We start from the raw sequence: 26,363 nt of genomic DNA, 5'->3' as shown, positions 1-26,363 counted from the left end.
TACGCTGGCGTAGCAGGGGGAGAGGTGATACTCCCACGTGGCGCGTCCCAGGTGGCGGATAGGGGCTCCTAACCGGCTTGCCGGCGGACTTGAGGGAAATAAAATACCTCTCGCGGACCAAACACACTACCCGCTGCGGGTGGGGGGCGCACATGTAGAATACACCCGCGGTATCCCCTGCCTGCCGTAAGAGGCGACTAAAAGGGGCGACCAAGGGATGCTGGTATGAGAACCATGAAACTACTATTGATTAGTACCATGAAGCGGGAAACACCATGGGTCGCCTTTACTTACGAGCAGTACCTCTATAGTTGGTACACAATAGGATTGTGATTAGTAGAAGCAGAGAGTGGTTCCCCTGTGGGTTTCCAGTACCCGTGCGTCGTACCCATGTGAGCAACACCGCAGGTCTGGGCGTAGCCTGTTAGTTGTGCCACTATATGAGCGACGCCGTGGGTCTGCGTTGCCTGTGATTAGTACCCATTATGTGAGGAACACCACGGGGCCCGTGGGACCGGCACCCGTGCCTAGTGCACCTAGGTGAGGAAACTCATCGGTTTGCGTTGGCTATGAGTGGCGCCATTGTGGGAGAAACACCATAGGTCTGCGTTACCTGTACGAAGTACAATACTTGTGATTAGTACCATCTTGTGTGGAACACTGTGAGTCTTCGCTACAATTGATTAGTACCCCAACATGACAAATACCATGGTTCTACTTTACTCGCGACATGTACCATTCTGTGGGGCCTCAGACGTGGATTTTGCACCCCTTTCGACATCAAGCATCCTCGATTCAGGATTCTGCTTTGAGTGGTCCCTTGGTCAGTAATAAATTATTCTTCTTTTCTTCTTCTTTTCCTACCGCTTTTTCCCACACCTGTGGGGTCGCGGGTGCGAACTGGTTCGCACATGCGGATTTGGCCCTGTTTTACGGCCGGATGCCCTTCCTGACGCCAACCCTATATGGAGGGATGTAATCACTATTGCGTGTTTCTGTGGTGGTTTGTAGTGTGGTATGTTGTCTGAATTTGAAGAGGAGAGTGTTGGGACGGACACAAACACCCAGTCCCCGAGTCAGAAGAATTAATCAGAAGCGATTAAAATCCCCGACCCGGCCGGGAATCGAACCCGGGACCCTCTGAACCGAAGGCCAGTACGCTGACCATTCAGCCAACGAGTCGGACGGTCAGTAATAAATTATATATGATCTTTTTCGAGTTGAATCCACTAATTCTTTTCTTTGCTCGTTTTTTGTTATTTTTTTGCTACATGTCCATCCATTCCTTCTTCATGACGTTTTTTTCTTTTGGTCAGTTTTTTATTTAGATTTTTTGTTGTCATTTCATTTAATACCATTAGGGGCCGATGACCTCGATGTTAGGCCCCTTTAAACAACAAGCATCATCATCGTCATCATCATCCGAAAATAATAAATGTGGAAACAAAGTCACAAGTTTCAGATTTTGAAAGGTTGGAAGTAATTCTGGGAAATGGTGTTCACTGCCCAAATCTTGATTCATGTCAGTAGGAAGGCTATATTATTGTTTACTAGCTTAGTAAATATCAAAATTCTATGTGCATTAGATCCAAGGATACACTAAGAAATTTAAAGTGATGTATCAACGAAAATGTCATCCATTTTTATATAAGACACACATTTTTGAAAAGTAATATATAGCACTTACCAAGCTATTCAGTTGACCTATAGAAAATGAATCACTTATTATCGCTGTGAATGTGTTGGACATATATATACAATCTGCTTTCAATGTGACAAACAATGGAAAACACACATTTTAATTAGGAAATTAATCTTAACCAAATTTGTTAAAAAGATTCTGGCTGCATGCTCTATTAGCATTTTCAAAATAAAAGCTGTTTGTTACTGAGACCAGTTTTCTAAAGTATGTTATGTGATGTACCACTGACCTATTAGCACTTGTATTTAGGCAAACACTCTCCTTGTAGCCCCTTGCTAAACCTGGTGCGTATGATTCTGGATCTCCGCTTCTTCCACTCTGAAGTACAGGCACAGAACCTGGATTCCCTCTTATCAGGAAGTTTTCTCACACCTGATTGCCCTCGAGGATCATTTACTGAAGCACTCTTCATTTGTAACCACTCACCCCCTCAATGATCTCTTTTTGCTAGGTGCTTTACGTCGCACCGACACAGATAGGTCTTATGGCGACGATGGGATAGGAAAGGACTAAGGAGTTGGAAGGAAGCGGCCGTGGCCTTAATTAAGGTACAGCCCCAGCATTTGCCTGGTATGAAAATGGGAAACCACGGAAAACCATTTTCAGGGCTGCCGATAGTGGGATTCGAACCTACTATCTTCCGGATGCAAGCTCACAGCCGCGCGCCTCTACGCGCACGGCCAACTCACCCGGTCAATGATCTCTATAATAAAGTGTAGCCTTGATTTCAGTTTTCCTTGACCACTTACATGTTCCTTATATAAAATGTAGGAGTTCAGGACCATTCTGGCGATGATGGTAAATGGTACCTTTCTCCAGTATCAAACATTTCTTCGTTCATCCTGGTAAGGGTACAACATTATGTCAGAGGTATCAATCCCACCATGAATTTATTGTAGCTGTGGATCACTTCCGGTTTTATCACAAGCTTTATGGTGTTTCCCCTCTTAATTTCTACTTCCCTAGAGTTAGCTGTACCGGGCGAGTTGGCCGTGTGGTTAGAGACACGTGGCTGTAAGCTTGCATCCGGGAGATAGTGGGTTCGAATCAATCCTTCGGCAGCCCTGAAGATGTTTTTCCATGGTTTCACATTTTCAAATGTTGGGGCTGGGCCTTAATAAAGGCCAAAGCTGCTCCCTTCCAACTCCTGGGCCTTCCTCGTCCCATCGTTCCCATAAGATCTATCTGTGTCGGCCCGACGTAAAGCCACAAGCAAAAAAAAAAAAAAAAAAAAAAAAAAAAAAAAAGGAAAAGTGTTAGCTCTTGCCTTACTAGATAGAAGTATTACAAGTGCCTTTTGTGATTTCTTCTCTCTGCAAACACAGACCAAGTCAGGTCCAGAACGACATTACACAATTTCAACAATTCCAAACATCCTTTTAGAACTCTTAGGCAGGTACTTTCTGTTTCTCCTTACAGTGCCAGTTATACACGTTGCTAACTTGGAAAGGTCCCTTACAAATGGAACAGTATAAAGAAATCATCTACAACACATTATATCCTTTCTTCAAGTAGTCCCCCAACTTCAATAGTCTCATGACTACAGTGTACCCCAGTCCACACTTAGCAATATTTTCCTGGTCTTCCTGAGATCTGGCTCCCGGATAGGCAAAGAATCCCAAGCAATAGTTTGAAACTGAATCACAGAGCATCCAAAATTTTATTCCCCACCTATGGTGATGTTTATTAGGTAAATATTTCATAAGGCATGTCCTATTCTTTGTCCCAACCAGGCTTTCATCAGTACTCAGTTCCTCATGAAGAGTGTAGTGGTGCCTAAATATGTTGTTGGCATGGTCAACTAGAGGCTGATATCGAATACAGGGATCATAGGCTTGATCACCAGGTCGGGCATACTTTTCGCTGCCCACTAAATGAAAAAACCTAAAAATATGTTGAAACATATGGACTGAAAACATGTTCCCAAACCACGGTGTTGTCTGTCATGAGAAGGCTGATCAATATGAGGCAATGGGAACTTTCCTGTTTATCCACAAACGCAGAATGCAAGCAAGAAAACATCTCATTTCAATTAGGGTTACATTCTTCCATTTACGAAGTTGTGGAGATAGCTTATCCTTAATTTTGTTTAGGAACTGATGGGCAGAGACTAACAGATTTAAAAGAAAAGAGGTAAAGAACAAACTGAAATATGAAATGGGAGGGAAATCTGGTGGTGGTGTATGCTCAGGTCCTGTCAGTTCCTGATACTGATGAGGAAGTGGAATGGGATGTTCCGGGGCCAAAATATCGCGATACTGTTTGTCCTCCAAATCGCTATCCACACTAACATCAGTGTCTGGAGTTGCTTGATTACTATTATCATCATCTACACTTTCTGATTCGGAAAAAGAAACATCATCACAACTTGAATAATTGTCAAGATATTCAGTAATATCATCGTCACCTAAACGAACTCTCTTCGCCATGTTTCGTACGACAAATAACTAGGCCTAAACTAACTGAGCTTTATCTAACACTTCACTAACACTCTGACCGTAATTACCTATGAAAACTATTTAAATAATGAACTAATAAGTGAACTAAATATATTGCCTATGATACTGCTTAATTTCACAATATAATCACGAACGAAAGCTTGCCGCCAACCACGGTGTAAACAAGATACGGAACTCTAGTGAGCACATGTTTCAAAATTTAAGAATACCAATAAATACGGATAATCGGCAATTCCCGCGGAATATAATGTGAGTTAAAACTATGCTCTTCTTATTCCGTGCAAAAATGCTGCTATCTGGCGCGTTAATAATAATAATAATAATAATAATAATAATAATAATAATAATAATAATAATAATAATAATAATAATAAAAGCGGATCGTTACCGTGAGAGCTTTTGCAGGACCCTTGCATACCGATAGACCGATACCTTGAAAGCCAAAGGGTAGACATAACCCAACAACTGTGTAACCCTCTAAGTTGTCACTATGCAGTTCTCCTACCACAGCGATGGCAGTATCGATACGTAATAACAGTGTTGAGACTTTTCGCGTGGAATGTGTGTTATGGCGTGTGTTCGGTTTTTATTTAACTGCCCCTCATATCGTGTGATTCTGCCGTCCCTTCCAATGTAGTTAAATGCAACCCAAATTACGTGGTTATAAGGTGACTATTTCCTACTGTATGGAACTAATGTCAAGTGAGTACATTTTAAACACGATTCTGAACCCTACTGACAGGTTATATAGTCCGTCATCAAAACATGATGCCTTGAAATCATATAGCGACGTTCTTTGACCATGTAACTATGTGAATGTGGCGTGCCTCGCGACCGGGAGTAACCAAGAGGCAAATAAATGCATAAAACTAGGTAACAGTGCAGTAATTAATGCCTTATATACCGAGCTCGATAGCTGCAATCGCTTAAGTGCGGCCAGTATCCAGTATTCGGGAGATAGTGGGTTCGAACCCCACTGTCGGCAGCCCTGAAAATGGTTTTCCGTGGTTTCCCCATTTTCACACCAGGCAAATGCTAGGGCTGTGCCTTAATTAAGGCCACGGCCGCTTCCTTCCCACTCCTAGCCCTTCCCTGTCCCATCGTCGACATAAGACCTGTCTGTGTCAGTGCGACGTAAAGCAACTAGCAAGAAAAATGTCTTATACACCGAAACGGAGGGCGTATGTACTGTAAACTCGTCGTACTGCTGGCACGTTCCCAGCGGTGTAGCGTAGCTGATGTGGATAGACGTTATACCAGTCGCCGGAATGTGCCATCGGCGGTTCGAATCCTTCATTGGTCGTATATTTTCGCATCGGTATGATGTTTGAATACGTATAACAGGGGCCTACGTTTGCCACATTCAAACATTAGGATGACACATACCCCGCTAGTTACGGCCTGAATGTAATCTCTGCTTCATTCGGCATGTTTTCCGCAGAGGAATTCGTTGACATGATCCCATTTATGGGGAAGCAAGGCAAAACGCGTGCGATGCACTGTGTGTGTACTGGGAACGGTATCCCTACAGGCGACACCCGGCTGCTGCGACATTCAGCCGTGTTGAAAGACGCGTAGGGACAACAGGCTTGATTTTCAAGCAACCACCAGTCCGCGATAGACCCGTTACTTCGGCTGAAACAGAAAAGGCCGTTATGGAGGCAGCTCGTAATAATCCACACATCAGTACAAGGGCGATTACACAGCAGGTGAACACAAGCCAGCCGTCCGTCTGGCGAATTCTGCATGAACAGAAATTTCACCCATACCATCCTGAGCTACACCAAGAGCTCCATAGGCGGAATTTCGAAGCTCGAATGGAGTTCTGTCGGTGGCTGTTACGCAGGCAGGACAAGGATGCAGCATTTGTATCGCACAACTTGTTCTCGGATGAATCGCACTTCCACAATAATGGGAAAGTCAATCGCAACAATATGCACTATTGAAGTCCGGACAATCCTCACTGGATGCGACAGGCGGCCCATCAAGTACAATGGGGAGTGAATATGTGGTGTAAAATCATGGGAGATCGCCTTATTGGACCTTACTTCTTTGAGGTCATAGGACGGCCCCACGATACCTGCATTTTCTGCGTCAGGAACTCCCTCTTCTGCTGGAGGACGTTCCCTTGCATGATCGTTTGCAGCAGGATGAAGCTTCGCCACATTCGTCTTTGCACGTTCGTCACCATCTGAACGAGGAACTGCCGGGGAAATGGATAGGACAAGGAGGCCCTTTTCCTTGGCCCACCAGATCACAGATTTAACGCCATTAGACTTCTTATTATGGGGGCATTTGAAGAACGTCGTTTACATTCAAGTAGCGCCGGAAAACCCCCAACCAGCTCCGGCAACTCATTACGGACGCCTTCTGAGCAATTACACATGAAAGACGATCTATTGGACACTGGGCCCAAATGTGCATAACCAAAACTGTCATCACATCGAGTATTTGCTCCAAGAAAACATTATCTGGACAATTTGTTTCTTATTATTGCCGGTTCGTATGTGTCCGGCATGCAAACTAATTGGCCCTTCTTAGGGGCCATAAACACATTCATTCACACACAATTTGCATGAAAGTGGGTAGTGAACTTACATTACGTGCGGTACGTATTAAACAAATATTTCAAAATTATGCGACCAAAACCCCGGACTCAAACCTCCCACCTCACACGTGAGCACCCTCCACCGCGCCTTTACCAACTACGCTACGGTTCCGTGTATCACACCGTGCAACTTACAGCATGTACTAGGTTTACTGCGATCATAATATCAATGTTATGTTTCGCCAGCGTGTCAAATTCATATGATCTACAAGGCTCACGTATGCATTCCAGTATTTAATGCGACTATAATATTACGGCGTCCTACCGTGGTGAGGCGATAAATACCAATATATCCGGTTGTGTTGTCTGAGCATACCGGCAGGGCAGATGATTTCAGGACGGAATTAATATTGAGATTGCATAAAACTACATTGGAAGGGGCGGCTGAATCACACGGTATTTCTGAGAAAAGTCAACCTGGGATGAATTTATACAATACCGTGCACATTTCTTTTTTGAGCGACTGTACAGTAGATCTTCGTTGTGCTTGAGTCCTTACTTTCTTCTTTCTTTCTTTCTTAATCCGTTTACCCTACAGGGTCGGTTTTTCCCTCGGACTCAGAGAGAGATCCCACCTCTCCCGCCTCAAGGCCAGTGTCCAGGAGTGTGAGGATTTTGGTTGAGGGATACAACTATGGAGGAGGACCAATACCTGGCCGAGGGGGCCTCGCCTGCTATGCTGAACAGGGTCCTTGTGGGCGGATGGGTGGAACGGAAGGGATAGGCAACATGGAAGAGGGAAGAAAGCGGCCGTGGTCTTGTGTTAGGTACCATCCCGGCATTTGCCTGGAGGATAAATGGAAAACCACGGAAGACCACTTCGAGGATTCTGTGGTGGGAATCGAACCCCTCTCTACTCAGTTGACCCCACGAGGCTGAGTGGAATCCTTCCAGCACTCGTACCTCTTTTCAAATTTCGTGGTAAAACAGGGAATCGAACCCGCGCATCGGGAGGTTTCAGCTAATCACACTAATCACTACACCACAGAGGCGGACTCCGGTATATGTCAGGAACAAAATTTAAATGATCTGAAGTGATTTCTTTCGGAACACTTTCGTGTGATTTGTGACATGTTGCAGGTTGTGTGATTGCTCAGCTGTGGGACGTACGCTAGTAATATTGTCATTTTATCTTACAGCTAATGTGCACTACTTATCTTAATAGATATTTTTTTGTTGCTAGGGGCTTTACGTCGCACCGACACAGATAGGTCTTATGGCGACGATGGGATAGGAAAGGACAAGGAGTTGGAAGGAAGCGGGCGTGGCCTTAATTAAGGTACAGCCCCAGCATTTGCCTGGTGTGAAAATGGGAATAGATAATATTAGGTTTATTTGTATTGCTATTATTTTCTTACAATACCGTATATGTGTACAGTATTTACCTTTCACTTCTATGCCACTGTTTACGGTTAAACATGTTTTCTCCTTACGTTATTAATCATTCTGCTCTGTTTATGCACTGGTTTTCATATTGTATTTTATTCGTTCTTAATTATAATTCTATTATTGTCTTCTGCCAACGGCCGTAGCCGTGTTGAAACACCGGATCCCGTGAGATCTCCGAAGTTAAGCAACATTGGGCGTAGTCAGGAGTTAGATGGGTTGCCACGAGCTGTTGGAGGGGAGTAAGGGAATGGAGGAGCGGAAAGGAACTGGTCACTCTACCGCACGTAAACTCCGGCTAAGGAACACCTCTGCGGAGGTTCGGACTTGCCTTCGGGCAGAATAACCCTTACCTACCTATTGCCTTCTCTCTCTTTTCAATATAAGACTCCGGATTCTTTTTCTACTCAGACTCGCTTTGTTTCCTTATTGCGTTTACCTCAGTCTATTAATTATCGTATGTCCAGTTTTATCCCGTTACTAGCAGTAGTACCCGGCGTTGCCGGGATAGTTTTTGAATGTTTACCTTTAATATTTGTATTACCAGTTAGTTAAGTATGAAGTGAATGCTTATAGAATTCTTTTTGAGATGTTGATTTTACGACTTATCATGTAGTTTTAGAGTTATTTAGATGTATCTGACTTCAAGCTTTAGATTATTTAATTATCGAGTAAACACTAATCTCAGTCATTTTATACTATTTACTTTTAAGCCCTTCTCAGCTCCTGCCTCAATGGAGGCTGAACGTGGACTTAAACGCTATCCAGAGCGTCACAGTTCGTATCAGCGACACATAAACAATGGATTTCCACATTAATATTGGTTATTTTCCTTATTTTTGCACGTCAGCCTCTCTGATTCCCCAACACCAGCGGGGGCTAGGTGTATCTGACCTCCACAGTTTTGTTTTCTATATAGTAAGTCATGTGTATACCAAGTTTGATTGAGAGATATGCTAAAACATACACACATACATCCTTAAACTCTGTCCCTTGGACGTTTTCAATTTTTTGCCAGTTCTCATCCGCCTGCCGAGTAGGACTGAGTTTTATCTTAAACGGCATCCAGAGTGTTACAGTTCATCTCAGCGACCCCGAAAACTATGGATTAGACACAAATTTCGGTCGTTTTCGGTTAATTTTTACATTTCGCCCCTACTTTAGAGGCTAGGAATCTCTTACCCCTAAGGTATATTTCTCTAGACAGTAGGTCCAATATACACACATGCGTCCATTCTCTCGGTCATTTTCGAAATTTTGTTTTTCACTTTTTCTCACCGCTATGCGAAAGGAGGCAGAAATTGGACTTCTGTTCATCTACTATTCATCTCAGCGACCCCGAAAAGAATGGATTCGACACTATTTTAGATTATTTCTACATCTCATCTCGTCGTAGGCGTGCTAGGGTTGTCATACCTCCACGCAGTTTGTCTCCTGAAAATAAGTCATTTTCAGTCTTAATTACATTTCGTCCCCTTATCTAAGGCTTCTAGGTGTATTTTTTTTCAAGTAGTAGGTAATATTTGTATTAAGTTCTGCTGACAGTTATACTGGAACGTACAAAAAACATCCGTAATCTCGGTCATTTGGATATTTTCTGTTCATGACTCCTTCTCACCCGCCTGGCAATTGGGGATCAACTTGGACTTAAACGACAACCGGAGTGTCACTCCTCATTTAAGCGACCCCGAAAACTATGGATTCGACACTTTTTCGATAATTTTATATACATTCCCCCATTGCCCGCTGGGGGCTGAACTTGGTTTAAAAGATTCCGGAGTTACACTGTTCATTTCAGTGGCCCCGAAAAGTATGGATTGGACAATACATTCGATGATTTTTATATATCAGCCCCCTCGCCCCCCTCGCCCCCCTCCCCCGCTCCGAAGGGCGCCTGGCGTGTCTTACCCTCACATGGTTTGTCTCATGATACTAAAATTTCGGACTGCCGCTATTCATCTCAGCGACCCCAAAAACTGTGGATTCGAAACTAATTACGATTATTTTTATATATCACTCCCCTTTGACCCCCACCCTAAAGGGGGCTGAACTTGGAATTAAAAATTTCCCGGGATGTCACTGTTCATCTAAGCGACCCCGAAAAGTATAGATTCGACACTATTTTCGGTTATTTTTATATATGAACCCCCTTGCCCCCACCCCTAATGGTTCCTGGTGTGTCTTATCCCCACGTGGTTTGTCTCCTGATACTAAAAATACGGAGTGTTGCTATTCACCTCGGCGACCCCTAAAACTGTATATTTGACACTAAATACGATTATTTTTATATCTCACCCCCCTTGCTCCCCGCCCCAAAGGGGGATGAACTTGGACTTAACAATTCCCGGGGTGTCACTATTCATCTAAGCGACCCCGAAAGTATGCATTCGACACTACTTTCATTGATATTTATATCTCACCCCTTCGCCCCCCGCCCCTATGGGTTCCTGTGGTGACCTACCCCCACGTGGTTTGTCTCCCGATATTAAAATTCCGGAGTGTTACTATTCACCTCGGCGACCCCTAAAACTGTATATTTGACACTAAATACGATTATTTTTATATCTCAACCTTCTTGCTCCCCGCCCCAAAGGGGGATGAACTTGGACTTAAAAAAGCCAGGGGTGTCACTATTCATCTAAGCAAGCCCGAAAGTATGGATTCCACACTACTTTCGATGATTTTTATATCTCACCCCTTCGCCCCCCGCCCCTATGGGTTCCTGGGGTGCCTTACCCCCACGTGGTTTGTCTCCTGATAGTAAAAATCCGGTGTGTCAGTATTCATCTCAGCGACCCCGAAGAGTACTCGACATTCTTTTCGATTATTTTTATATATCACTCCCCCCTCGCCCCCCACCTCAAAGGGGGCTGAACTTGGACTTTAAAAAAATTCCGAGTGTCACTATCCATCTCAGCGACCCAGAAAAGTATGGATTAGACACTATTTTCGTTATTTTCATATATGACACCCCTCGCCCCCTCGCCCCAAAGGGTTCCTGGGGTGTCTTACCCCCACGTGGTTTGTCTCCTGATACTAAAAATCCGGAGTGTCGCTATTCACTTTGGCGACCCCGAAAACTATGTATTCGACATTATTTTCGATTATTTGTATATATCACTCCCCCCTCCCCCCACCCTAAAGGGGGCTGAACTTGGACTTTTTAAAAATCGGAGTGTCACTATTCATCTCAGCGACGCCGAAAAGTGTGGATTCGACACTATTTTCGTTTATTTTTATTTATGAGCCCCTCGCACCCCGCCCCTAAGAGTTCCTGGGGTGTCTTACCCCCATGTGGTTTGTCTCCTGATACTGAAAATCCAGAGTGTCGCTATTCACTTTGGCGACCCCGAAAACTATGTATTCGACACTATTTTCTATTATTTGTATATATCACTCCCCCCTCGCCACAACCCGAAAGGGGCTGAACTTGGACCTTTAAAAAAATCGGAGTGTCACCATTCATCTCAGCGACCCCGAAAAGTGTGGATTCGACACTATTTTCGTTTATTTTTATTTATGACCCCCCTCGCCCCCCGCCCCTAAGGGTTCCTGGGGTGTCTTACCCCCACGTGGTTTGTCTCCTGATACTGAAAATCCGGAGTGTCGCTATTCACTTTGGCGACCCCGAAAACTATGTATTCGACATTATTTTCGATTATTTGTATTTATAACTCCCCCTCGCCCCCACCCCAAAGGGGGCTGAACTTGGACTTTAAAAAAATTGGAGTATCACTATTCATCTCAGCGACCCCAAAAAGTATGGATTCGACACTATTTTGATTTATTTTTATATACGACACCCCTCGCCCCCCGCCCCCAGGGGTGTTTGGGATGTCTTACCCCCACGCGGTTTGTCTCCTGATACCAAGTCATAAGTGTATCAAATTTGGTTGAAATCGCTCCAATGGTTTGGGAGGAGATGTGGTACAAACCCACCCACCCACATACATACAATGACTTTTATATATATACTAGCTGTAGTACCCGGCGTTGCCCGGATAGTTTTTGAATGTGTACCTTTAATATTTGTATTACCAGTTAGTTAAGTGTGAAGTGAATGCTTATAGAATTCTTTTTGAGATGTTGATTTTACGACTTATTATGTAGTTTTAGAGTTTTTTTTAGATGGATCTGATTTCAAGTTTTAGATTATTTAATTATCGAATAAACACTAATCTCGGTCATTTCATACTATTTACTTTTAAGCTCTTCTCAGCTCCTGCCTCGATGGAGGCTGAACATGTACTTAAACGGTATCCACAGCGTCACAGTTCGTATCAGCGACACATAAACAATGGATTTGGACATTAATATTGGTTATCTTCCTTATTTTTGCACGTCAGCCCCTCTCATTCCCCAACACCAGCGGGGGCTAAGTGTATCTGACCTCCACAGTAATGTTTTCTATATAGTAAGTCATGTGTATACCAAGTTTGATTGAGAGATATGCTAGAACACACACACATACATCCTTAAACTCTGTCCCTTTGGACGTTTTCAATTTTTTGCCAGTTCTCATCCGCCTGCCGATTAGGACTGAGCTTTATCTTAAACGGCATCCAGAGTGTCACAGTTCATCTCAGAGACCCCGAAAACTATGGATTAGACACAAATTTCGGTTGTTCTCGGTTAATTTTTACATTTCGCCCCTACTTTAGAGGCCAGGAGTCTCTTACCCCTAAGGTATATTTTTCCAGACAGTAGGTCCAGCGTCCATTGCTCAGTCATTTTCGAAATGTTGTTTTTCCCTTTTTCTCACCGCTATGCGAAAGGAGGCAGAAATTGGACTTCTGTTCATCTACTATTCATCTCAGCGACCCCGAAAAGAATGGATTCGACACTATTTTCGATTATTTCTACATCTCACCCCGTCGTAGGTGTGCTAGGGTTGTTGTACCTCCACGCAGCTTGTCTCCTGATAATAAGTCATAAGTGACTAAGTTTGTTTGAAATTGCTCCCGTAGTCCCGAAACGTATGGATTCAACACTAATATCGGTCATTTTCAGTCATAATTACATTTCGTCCCCTTATCTATAACTTATATGGGTGTCTTTCCCCCTCAGTATTTTTTTCAGGTAGTAGGTAATATTTGTTCTGCTGACAGTTATACTGGAACGTACGAAACACATCCTTAATCTCGGTCATTTGGATATTTTCTGTTCTTGACTCCTTCTCACCCGCCTGGCAATTGGGGATCAACTTCGACTTAAACGACAACCGGAGTGTCACTCCCCATTTCAGCGACCCCTAAAACCATGGATGTGACATTATTTTCGATTATTTTATATCTAACTCCCCCTAACCCCCCATCACAAAGGGGCCTGAATTTGGACGTTAAAGGTCCAGAGTGCCACTATTCATCTCAGCGACCAAGAAAACTGTGGATTCGATACTATTTCCGATTATTTCTAGATATACTCACCCCTCGTCCTCCACCCCAAAGGGGACTGAACGTGGACTTCAAAAAGATTATAAGTATCACTATTCATCTCAGCGACCCCGAAAACTATCGATTCGACACTATTTTCGATAATTTTATATATCTCGCCCCCTACCTCGAAGGGGACTGAACTTGGTTTAAAAGATTCCGTAGTGTCACTGTTCATCTCAGTGACCCCGAAAAGTATGGATTGGACAATACTTTCGATGATTTTTATATATCAGCCCCATCACACCCCCTGCCCCTAAGGGCGCCTGGGGTGCCTTACCCTCTCGTGGTTTGTCTCATGATTCTGAAATTCCGGACTGCCGCTATTCATCTCAGCGGCCCCAAAAACTGTGGATTCGACACTAATTACGATTTTTTTAAATATATGACTCCCTCTTGCCCCCCACCCTAAAGGGGGTTGAACTCGGAATTAAAAAATTCCTGGGATGTCACTGTTCATCTAAGCGACCCCCAAAAGTGTGGATTCGACACTATTTTCGTTTATTTTTATATATGACCCCCTTGCCCCCCGCCCCTAAAGGTTCGTGGGGTGTTCTATCCCCACGTGGTTTGTCTCCCGATACTAAAATTCCGGAGTGTTACTATTCACCTCGGCGACCCCGAAAACTATATATTCGACACTAAATACGATTATTTTTATATCTCACCCCCCGCTTGCTCCCCACCCCAAAGGGGTCTGAACTTGGACCTTTAAAAATATTGGAGAGTCACTATTCATCTCAGCGACCCCGAAAGTATGCATTCGACAATACTTTCGATGATTTTTATATCTCACCCCTTCGCCCCCCATCCCCTAAAGGTTCCTGGGGTGCCCTACCCCCACGTGGTTTGTCTCCTGATAGTAAAAATCCGGAGTGTCACTATTCTTCTCAGCGACCCCGAAGAGTACTCGACACTCTTTTCGATTATTTTAATATATCACTCCCCCCTTGCCCCCACCCTAAAGGGGGCTGAGCTTGGAATTTAAAAATTCCCGGGATGTCACTATTCATCTAAGCGACTACGAAAAGTATGGATTCAACACTATTTTCGATTATGTCTATATATCACTACCCCCTCGCCTTCCACCACAAAGGGGGCTGAACTTGGACTTTTAAAAAAAATTCGGAGTGTCACTATTCATCTCAGCGACCCCGAAAAGTATGGATTCGACACTATTTTCATTTATTTTTATATATGACCCCCCTTGTCCCCCCGGCCTCAGGGGTGTTTGGGATGTCTTATCTCCACGCGGTTTGTCTCCTGACACCAAGTCATAAGTGTGTCAAATTTGGTTGAAATCGCTCCAATGGTTTGGGAGGAGATGTGGTACAAACCCACCCACCCACCCACCCACATACATACAATGACTTTTATATATATATATATATATATATATCGATATATATAGATTAAAACAAAATATTTATATTTTTAATTTATTATCGTGTATTGAAGTGTAAGAGAGGGACAAGATCCTAAATTTATCCACTGTTAAACATTTAAATGAATTATTTAAATAATAAAACAGCGCATCTTTAAACAAAATATCCAGAATTGGAGGATACCTGAAGATGAGATCTAACCAACAAAACAGCTTCCCTGGTCAGTGAACGGTTGAAATGCTCATAAGGATACGTAAACATGGTTAGAAACATAAATAAATGTGGTCCAATGAGGCAGTAACGATGTTCAAAAAACACAGCACATCGAAATTGATGTTTAGGTAGATTTACTGGCATCGAATCACAAATGCCTCAAATCAATAATTAAAGCCATGGTATTGTTGTTAGTGCTTTAATTATATCTTAGCATGGGACTGTTAGAGTGATTAATATCGTGCTAAGGGGTTGACATAACACGACAATTTGCAAATGATCTCGCCAGAATTTATGTAACAAAGAGCTTAGATACTTACTTATAGTTGATGAATGGCAGATACGGACTTCCCTTCGCAATAGCCAGACTATTGGACATTGTATACGCCAGTCCAGGAAGTTTTACAATATCACATTTTGGAAACTTGTTAGTCTTGATCCAGTGGTCGAAATTCCCAAAGAACGCCACGGGCTCGCTGCACAACCGGCGTAGTATCATGTCTACATTGCCTTCTATCGTATACGTGTAGTTGGCTGTAATTTTCTTCGCCAGTTCCTGGACAATGGGGTCAGCTGATTTCTGTGGATTAAATATAAATAACACGAGATCCATGAATCCTCAGCACTCACAGAAACTTCCTCAACTGCAGGTTTCTGCAAAGGATAAATCATAATGGAACAATGCAGTTTATAATTGGGACTTACAATTGTAATTTTTTAGCTATATTATTATAAAACAAGTATAACATAATTAAAATACAATAATTATATTTGACAGCAACAATTTCTCAGGAATGAAACTGAACCTCGTAAAGCTTGTAGTGACACAGTTAGCAATTCTGAAATTATAAATTAAACTGAATCCAAAAATTTACAATGAATCGAGGAATAATCCCTCGAGTCTCTATCATTACTACTATCACTCTTAGTGCACTCAATTCAAATGAATAATTATAATATTGTATATCCGGCTCATAGATAAGATTCTTTTCCCTACCAAGTCTTCCGGTTGTTCTGGCGATATTTAGAAACGAGCTGTGTGGACTGAATTTTAGCTATAGTGTCTTGTAGTATATAAAAACTATTCGACTACTGCTGTCATTACCGGCAAGTCCGATATTTGCTCGGTGACTGTATAACTTCTATCTCAGGAGCATTTCGCTATTAAGGAAATTTTATGCCTAGTGTTTTTCACCACTCCTCAATGAGGACAAGATCCCAAAACATGAGCACAGGCTTCTATCTATTGTGATGTTTTACTTACCTTCGCCTCTACACGGCTCCGCACTCTCGCCGTGCAAATGAACAAGGGAGCGGGCAACCTACGAACGTTGCTTATCGTTGACGTCAAAAATCGCCTCTACTATTTTCTTGAACCTTCCGAATCGACGTGCTCCCCTTATTCACCTCCCCGCCTCGACCAGTATACATGGAGCCCACTCCATCCTAAAACTCGGAGTTCGTGACAGCCTTCGATGGTCGATGACGAGGAGGAAGCTTCTTATTTCAACATTTGAGAGCTAGAGACCCAGTATGCTGTATCTGTCTTGTAAAAAAGGTAAGAGGGTGAAAGATACTTTAACACCTAAATGCGCAATTTATTATTTCTTTTAAATATGATGGTTCTTCATTCCAAAATTAATACAATATTATAAGAAAATTATTTGCCAAATTAATAATTTTTGATTGTTTGGAACAGTCAGAATGTTAAGAGTTTTGCATGTTTTATACCGGGGGGTCCACCAGCCCCTTGCGATCTAGTTTTATGCATCCATTAACATTTACTACAATTCTGAATGACATCGGTCCCTCTCCTTAAACCGGGGTAATATTACGAGATATGTGTTTAAGGGTTAGAAAACAGCAAGAATCGTGAGTGCCACTATTAATTCATTATGGGTACCTCGAATGAATTCGTAAAATGAGTACAGGTACACAGAACACGAACTTTAAAACAGGAGGTGGACGCACAGGTGGACCTACATCCTCGTCCAACCCCAGCACCATACCCAATGCAACGATACATCTTTTACAGGGTCAAATAAAAAATCAGTCCTTGGAATCTATCAAGTATGCAACCTTATCGCATCCCAGGCAACTGACTGTTAAAAATAATTTATTATTATTATTGTCGTATGGCATTTACAAGCATAATCTGTAAAAATATACAATTAACATACACATTAAAATATAGAGGTAATTAAACTAGAATGTCCAGCTTCGACAACCAGTCCACTGCACTTGGTGTCAATTCATGCAGAGTCCGTAAACCGTCCTTAAATGCTGACAGTGGACAGCTCTCAACAACATGAAGCAATGTCTGCTTCTCAGCACCACACTCACACGCAGCACTTTCACAATATCCCCACTTTTTCATCATATATCGGCACCTGCCGTGGCCTGTTCTGAAACGGTTGAGTTTTGACCACTCATGTCGAGGAAGATCGAAACCTGGCACTTTCTTCGTTGGGTCTTTAATCAGAAAGGCGTTAGTGGGTGGACATTGTTCCCATCGCTGTCTCCATTCTGCTGTTACACTGAATTTTTCATAGGAGTGTAGATCAGTCCAGAGTGGATTCCTGGATTTTAACCTCATCACAGGTGGATCTCGTAAGGCATTGAACAAAAGTGAGTTCCTGTGTGCAAAGGTCTTCTTGAGCAACTGTACTTTTGCTGCTTTTCTCCTCAGATCTGGAGGAGCAATGTTTGCTAAAATAGGCAGCCACTGAGTAGGAGTCGACCTCACTGTACCAGTAACAACTCTCATGGTTTCATTGAGCTGTACGTCAATCTTGCTCGAATGTACGCTGTTTTCCCACACAGGAGCGCAGTACTCACCAGCCGAGTATACTAGAGAAAGTGAAGCAGTGCGAAGAGTGTTTGCATCTGCACCCCAGTTGCTGCCCGCTAGTTTATGCAGTAGATTTACTCTTGTACTCAGCTTCTTTGACAGATTCGAGCAATGCTGTTTGAACGACAAGGACCGATCCAGTGTGACACCCAGATATTTTGGGAAGAAGTTGTGGGAGTTATTATGAGGAATTCGAACCTCCTACCTCGAGTACTGTCCCCTGTCACATATTTCCCCGCCCGCTTGCCCTGTGAGGTATTGCGACAATTGACCTACGGCGCCCACTTCCCAGCCTATACAGTACCGTGCTCCCGGTCTGTGCGTCCACCTTCTGTTTTAAAGTACGTGTTCTGCGTATCTCGTGATTAGAATTGAGGAGCTATCTGACGGTGAGATAGCGGCCCCGGTCTAGAAAGCCAAGAATAACGGCCGAGAGATGCGCCGTGCTGACCACATGACACCTCGTAATCTGCGGGCTTTCGGGCTGAGCAGCGGTCGATTCGTAGGCCAAGCCCCTCAAGGCTTGTAGTGCCATGGGGGGTTTCTGCGTATCTGTACTCGTTTTACGGGTTCATTCGAGGTACCCATAATGAATTAATAGTGGCACTTACGACTCCTGCTGTCTTCTAGCCCGTAAACACACATCTCGTTATATTACCCCGGTTTAGGGAGAGGGACCGAAGTCTTTCAGAATTGTAGTTAATGTGGTCCACCTATGTGCTGTAGTGGTTAGCGTGATTAGCTGCCACCCTGGAGGCCCGGGTTCGATTCCCGGCTCTGCCACGAATTTTGAAAAGTGGTACGAGGCCTGAAACGGGGTTCACTCAGCCTCGGGTGGTCAACTGAGTAAAGGGGGTTTCGATTCCCACCTCAGCCATCCTCGAAGTGGCTTTCCGTGGTTTCCCACTTCTCCTAAAGGCAAATGCCGGGATGGTACCCAACTTATGGCCACGGCCGCTTCCTTTCCTCTTCCTTGTCTATCCCTTCCAATATTCCCGTGCCCTCACAAGGCCCCTGTCCAGCATAGAAGGTGAGGCTGACTGGGCGGTGTACTGGTCCTCCTCCCCAGTTTTATCCCCAAACCAGAGTCTGAAAATTTCCTGGACACTGCCCTTGAGGCCCCTCCAGGGTCGGTTTTTCCCTCGGACTCAGCGAGGGATCCCACCTCTACCGCTTCAAGAGCAGTGTTCTGGAGCGTGAGACTTTGGGTCGGGGGATACAACTGGGGAGGATGACTAGTACCTCGAACAGGCGGCCTCACTTGCTATGCTGTACAGGGGCCTTGTCGGGGGATGGGAAGATTGGAAGGGATAAATAATGAAGAGGGAAGGAAGCGGCCGTGGCCTTCAGTTAAGTACCATCCCGGCATTTGCCTGGAGCAGATGTGAGACACCACAGAAAACCACTTTGAGGATGGCTGAGGAGGGAATTGAACCCCACTCTACTCAGTTGACCTCCCGAAGCTGAGTGGACCCCGTTCCAGCCCCCCTTGTACCACTTTTTTCAAATTTCGTGGTGGAGCCCGGAATCGAACCCGAGATTCCGGGGGTGGCAGCTAATCACACTAACCACTACACCACAGAGGCGGTCTATCGTGAAATTACTGTCTATTTTTCGTAAAATGAAGTAATTCTCTAAACTTTCCCAGTATTAAATAAGTTTTATGTGCCACAAGTTCTGAATACAGTAGCTCTAGAAATTCAAACTGTTTATACAAAAACACTATTTTTCCGATCTCCCAGTGTGTGGGCTATCATGAACAAGATGTTTAATCTTGTAAGTAATCTTAATGTGCATCCTCCTCTTTTGGTGTAGTTTTAAACATTTGTATTCTCTAGTTAAATTTCCTCTTCCCTCTAACTTCCCTTAACATTTGGATGAGAAAGTTGAGACTTTGTGCTTTATAAACAGAAAATGTTGTCATGTATATTAGGTATCCATGCTCCTGTCAAAGGGAAATCCGCTTTATGTGTAATATATTCTGACATGTAGTCCTAGCCACTTCGCTTTATCAATTTGTCAACCGTTGAATCCCTCTGGGTGCTATTTACAAATATTTTAATACAAAATCACTCCGGTATGTATCTGGAGAAGATCTTGTAATATATATTTACAGAGTTTCGTTACTCAATTTGATTGTCATTACTGATCATTCGCCTTTTCGTTTAAATCTCTGTAAAATAAACATTCAAGTTTTTAGCTTATTAACTTAGACATATGAGATAGGATAAATATTTATCATTCCCAGATATGTGATTGGATCTTTACTTTTGTACCAGAAATTTGATGTAGCACTTCAAATGAGATTCAAATGATTTATACTTCATTTACTGTGTTGAATCCTGTTTCGCTATTGTATTCATTATTAATGTTGAAAATATTTCTAAAATTATGCAATTTACTCAATTGTGCCGAAAGCTGAAGGGCTAAAGGTCCCGGGAAGATTTCAAATTCTGAGTCTTAGATATCTATATTTTTAAAACATTCGAAAGTCACTTCCGGCCTAAATGCAGTTCCGAAAACAATCGTCTAAAGTCGCCTACTTCTTTACTCGTTTTCATTTTTATTCAGATCTTAGCTTATTCATATAATTACTTCTGTAATGTGCTCCTTGGTTTAATATCCTGAGGTGTTTTCTTATTTTTTAAATGTCTGCACCGAATGTAGTTATAAGAGATCAAGTGAAACTCTGCATTGACTCACATTAGCGCTCGTAGTGATAGAAAAACGAAAACTGTTAATCTAATCGATCGGATAACGATGTTTAAGCAAAGGATAGTAATTTTTAGAAACAAGTAATGAATAAAACAAACAGTAGCGGCGGTTAGGGGGTGGGGTGAGGAGGGACAGTCGCTCCCACCCACACTTTGTAGAGTAAATATTACATTTTATTCCACTTTAGCCAGCTGGAACTAGGAATTATTTTAAAAAAGCTATTTGTGCAACCCTTGTTGTCTTATATGGTAAATCTTTCCTTTATTGTATAGCAATACGGCAAGTAGTGGAGACTTTGCATGTGCTGTGAGGAAGGATAGCAGGGGTACATATTTTTTTGCCGAGGTCTTGGCCACTGAGTTATAATTCACCCGCTTGCCGCGCGTATTCGTCAGTCTGGCAGTCCCTTTATTGTCTGTTATTTTCTTAGTGTGTATTCAAATACTAAATGATTTTTAATTGCATGATCATGCCGTACATCTACGTAATTGTACCGGGCGAGCTGGCTTTGGGGTTACGGACGTGCAGCTGTGAGCTTGCACTCGGTAGATAGTGGTTTAGAATCACACTGTCGACAGCCCTGAAGATGGTTTTCCGTGGTTTATCATTTTCATACCAGGAAAATGCTGAGGCTGTACCTTAAATAAGGCTACGGCCGCTTCCTTCGCATAAGTTCTATCTGTGTCGGTGCAACGTAAAGTAAATTGAAAAAAAAAGATATATTTAATTGTAATTGTAATTTCAACGCAAGAGAATACCAAATTTACTTTCACCGCAATAAATTATTTCGTTTGTATTATGTTATTTTATATGTAAATGTAAACATTCTGCCCCGTGGATTATTTGTAATAATAGCTTTTTGAGATTTTGATTCATTGCTGTAAAATAAATTTTTCACCAGGTCTCACAAACATACTACGGGGCATTTACTTAATAAATAACATAACACAAAGAAATAATTTAGGAACGTTGGTATTAGCTCCCGTTGAAATACGATTACAACTGGGTATTTTTTTACAATTGGCTTTACGTCGCACCGACATAGACAGGATTTATGGCGACGATGAGACAGGAAAGGGCTACGCGTGGAAAGGAAGCGACCGTGGCCTTAAATTAGGTACAGCCCCAGCACTTGCCTGGTGTGAAAATGGGAAACCACGGAAAACCATCTTCAGGGCTCCTGAAAGTGGGATTCGAAACTACTATCTCCCGAGTGCAAGCTCAGAGCTGTGCCCCCGTAACCCCACGGCCACCTCGCCCGGTATAATTAAATAGAAGTACGGTACGATTATGCAATTAAAAATCATTTAGTATTTGAATACTCACTAAGAAACTAACAGACTCTATAGAGACTGCCAGACTGATGAATGCACGCGGCAAGTGGGTGAATTATAACTCAGTGTCCACGACCTCAGCAAAGAAATATGTACTCCTACTACCCTTCCTCACAGCACATGCAATGTCTCCACTACTTGCCGTAGTGGTATACAAATTGGTTAGCTGCGACGAACAGAATTTTGTGCGTATTTTCGTCAATAATTATGTTAATAATTAAAGAAAATAAACGAAGAATTAGCAGATAAGATAAGAAAGTTTGTACAAACAGTTTTTTAAAAAATAATTCCTAGTTCCAGCTGGCTAAAGTGGAATAAAATGTAATGTTTACTCCACAAAGTGGGTGGGTGGGGGCGACTCTCCATCCTCACCCCAACCGCTAATCGCCGCTACTGTTTGTAGACACGCCGAAGATGCAGAAAAGTAAATCTAAGAATTTATTAATTTATACTCGTGTAGACATTCCACTCGATGGAAGAGTTGCTTGTATGAATCAAAAACTAATAATGTTCAGCGAAATATTGTGTAGAAGGCATACGTCTGTTTGGAGCTTCTGTTGCATTCCGACCAGATTGTCCAGATTAAAATAATGTCGGTGTATTCGTCGCTGCTGATTACACTAGCCACTGCTGATATGTAGACAGCAAACATAGTCCGGCTGTACCATACACCAGCCTAGAACTATGCGGTCGAAAACGATGTTTACTAATGCAAGGGTTGCATTAGACCAGTAGCGCTGAGTAACATGCTGTGAGCGACACTCCGTTTCTTATCTCTTCATATTCTGACGTAAACTGCCATCTGGCAGTAGTTCCCCTGTGAAAATCAGTTGGTAGGCATCCCATTCATCATTTTTGCATGCGGGGCATTTATAAGTAGAATGTACGGCGTTCGATAGCCACCTGGTATATTTGTATATTTCTGGTACACCTTTCTTGGTTGCTATGAATGGTAAGAACTAATGTTTGCCTTTCTTAGAAGATATTTACACCGGAAGTTTATGAAAAAACATAACTAAATATTATCAATCTTTATAATATACGCTTTGAAATTGTACTTCTACCACGGTGACAAATAAACATCGTCACACTATCTTCAGCAATTCGAGGTCGATGTCCCGAACAAATAACATTACAAAACAATCTTCGGCAATGCTAACAGAGGTTCCCGTCTTGGGGTACGCCTGTAATAAATAGGAAAATGGATGCGTTAGCAGTACAGAAGGTCGTTCAGAATCTCGGGGGACGATGTTATGAAAAACCATGTCTCCAACAACAATCATGCTCAATTGGAAAGCCAGCATTATAGCTAGAGCCCGACAACGTAATATCCATTGAAGCAGGACTTTTCGCAGAGCTAGCACGTCTATCTTATCCCACCCCTCCTGACACGCTTTTCAGGGGCCATTGATAGTGCGTGGACATCTAATCCACAAGGCTCATTTTAGGAGTCCAAGTACACTGAAGTCCATGAGTGACCCATTGGGTGCCTTCACTGGAATGTCAGTAAAAGGAATTGCATGGATTCCAGTTTACATCTCCATTCTCCCTAAGAAGAGATCATTGAAACGAGAGGTGTGGCTGGATGCATTATCTTAATGTACCCATACCTGATATTTTTTTGCCCTCCCATACAGTGGTGGGATATCTGTGTTGTAAGTGGGTGTTAAAACCTCTTGAAGATAGTATGTAGTGTTCACCTTCACATTATTAGAGTCACGGCGAATGGTTAACTTGTCGATGTAGCAATATCCACTGATGGTCATGAAACCCCTCGGAAAACGTTCCTGTTATTCTTTATACAATGTTTGATGGTTTATTTGTCTCTAGGTCGGTAGTAAATCGAACGTTGTTTGTTACAGCCACTAAGGTAAACATATGATTCGTCTAATTTCACCACATTTTTCCATCTATCCACTGTCAGATAGCCCTCATACATACTTCCTGCGTTCATGCGACGTTCCGAAATGTGGACGAGGCAGCAGCTTGTGAACTCGGCGTTTATGCCACTTTTCTAATTGCAGGTTCTTGTTGATTATAGTGCTAGCTGTTGAAACAGACTCAACGTATGTGCGTTATTCCTTTGGGGAACAGGGTTACCACCTGACACAAGGTCCATCAGTTACCTCAGCACTTCTGGTGTAAGGCTGGTGGCTCTTCGTGGATTTGCGTGCTTTTTTGCCGTCTGGAATTAAGCGCAGTTGTCCTTTGTCTCTTTTATTCAATACAGCACTCATCCCGTTCTTTGGTATTAAGATATTACGCTCATTTCACATTCCTTGGATTGCACAATAGCTATATTTATCACCGGAAAGGGCTGTCATGTAGCCCTCCCAATAAGGGGTCAGCAAATGTCATGAAACTCTACACACTCGTTCTCAGTACTACCGTGAGTCATAACTCCCCGTTTTGACGTGCTCATGTTGATAACAGCACCGCCAGTGGCCTCTAAACTAATCACCAGAGGTCCCGAAGAATTCGAATTGCAGGTTTATATTATTCAATAGAGCCATCTCTTTTCCTTCGTTAAGCAGTTCACAACAACGTTACAACAGGGGTTTATTAACATTAAACAGTTATAGGTATGATAAACGGACAAAATCATAGGTTGGATGGAATTTATTAGTAATATTGCTGTGATGTGTGAGGCGTGAGTCAGATAATCCCTCTCAGTTTTCGTTTCCCAGTTCAAATTCCTACATAACCTCAGTATTCGAATGATCTCTACTATTTTATTTTCAGATCCATCTCGGACTTGTACTAGCCTGTGTTAAAGGATTAGTAGATATATTTTCTTAAACGCACATCTGCGATGAAAAGCAAAATAAAAGTATCAGTGAATGCTGCGTTACCAATATAAACTCCATCTCTGATGTTCCCAGGAATAACATGAGCTTGTGGGAGTTGTGCTTTACGAGGTCCTCCACATCTCTGAAAGGTAGACCGTGGTCCCGTACAGTCAAGTGGGAGATGAGTGAAGCCGAGTATGAAGACAGGACAGTGGTGGCCGTCAGGTAGGCAACCAGCAGTACAGCTCTCGACGAGTGGCTCGCGAAACCAGAACTACAATCTAGAACATGAAAATTGTTGCCGTTATTGTTTGTTGTTATAACAGTGATCAGCATGATCATAACAATAATGATAATCTATGTATACAAGCACAAATTCATGGAGAAAGCGAAAAAGAAAACTGACTTTCCCTCGTATTAATTCTCTGGAAAATTAAACTCAAGTCCATTGATTGCTTGCAGGTGGCGGATATGATCTAGCGATTTATTCTCCAGAAAATTAACCTCAATCACATCAATGAGCCGTACGGGTTGTAGAGGTAAGTTATATCGTCAAATATTTCATAAAACTGGTCTTATGTACGTTGCCTAGCGACAGTGATTCTATGAATTTAATCATGGTGACAGCACGTTGGATTGTCATATCCCAATACGCGTTTTCCGATGGTTTTTCCTTCATAACACACTAATGAAAATGAAAATTAAAATTTCAGCTTCGAGGTGCATTCGGACCTTAAAATTTTAGATCTATGCGTGCTGTAGAGTTTCCTGTGCATCACACGCACGCAAAACACACACAGACAAACAATTCCTTTTATTATTATAGGTGTTTGTTAATAAATCCAATATAGTTGAATATTTGATAGTTAAATTTTGCAAATAGAAGAATTGTTTTATTCTCGTAACTATCATGTCCAGCAACGAGGCCTTGCCATTTCCCTAATCTCATTGTGCTATAACAACAATAATAAAATCTATAAAATCAAAATAAAGTTTGTTTGTTTGCTTGTTCGTTATATAAATACAATGGTGGAAAATTTTCCAAACTCCATGAAATAAGGAATATAGAATACGGAAATTTTCGAAATAAATTTGTGGAGGTAACATATTTAATTGATTAAAGGTACAAGACTACAGGTTAATATTCGTACGAGAAAAGCCATCGCAAATATGCCATGCTGGTCCAATATCAACCGGTATAATCGTATGAGTGTTGAATGCAGCCACGCGAACGTGCATGCGTTGTGTCGCAGAGGTGCAGGATGTCAGCTTATGAGATGGAGTCAATACCTGTTGCACTCCGTCTGTCATTACAGGGACGGTTAATGCCGGTTGTGGATGATGCTGGAGTTGTCGTCCAATAATGTCCCATACGTGCTCGATCGGAGACAGATCGGGGGTTCGAGCAGGCCAAGGCAACATGTCGACAATCTGTAGAGCACGTTGGGTTACAATATCCGCATGGGGGCGTTCATTATCCTGTTGGAAA

The sequence above is a fragment of the Anabrus simplex genome, chromosome 6, assembly GCF_040414725.1.
Source record: "Anabrus simplex isolate iqAnaSimp1 chromosome 6, ASM4041472v1, whole genome shotgun sequence".
NCBI classification, from domain to species: domain Eukaryota; kingdom Metazoa; phylum Arthropoda; class Insecta; order Orthoptera; family Tettigoniidae; genus Anabrus; species Anabrus simplex.
The sequence above is the reverse complement of the archived record's forward strand: the minus strand, read 5'-3'. Positions refer to the sequence as shown.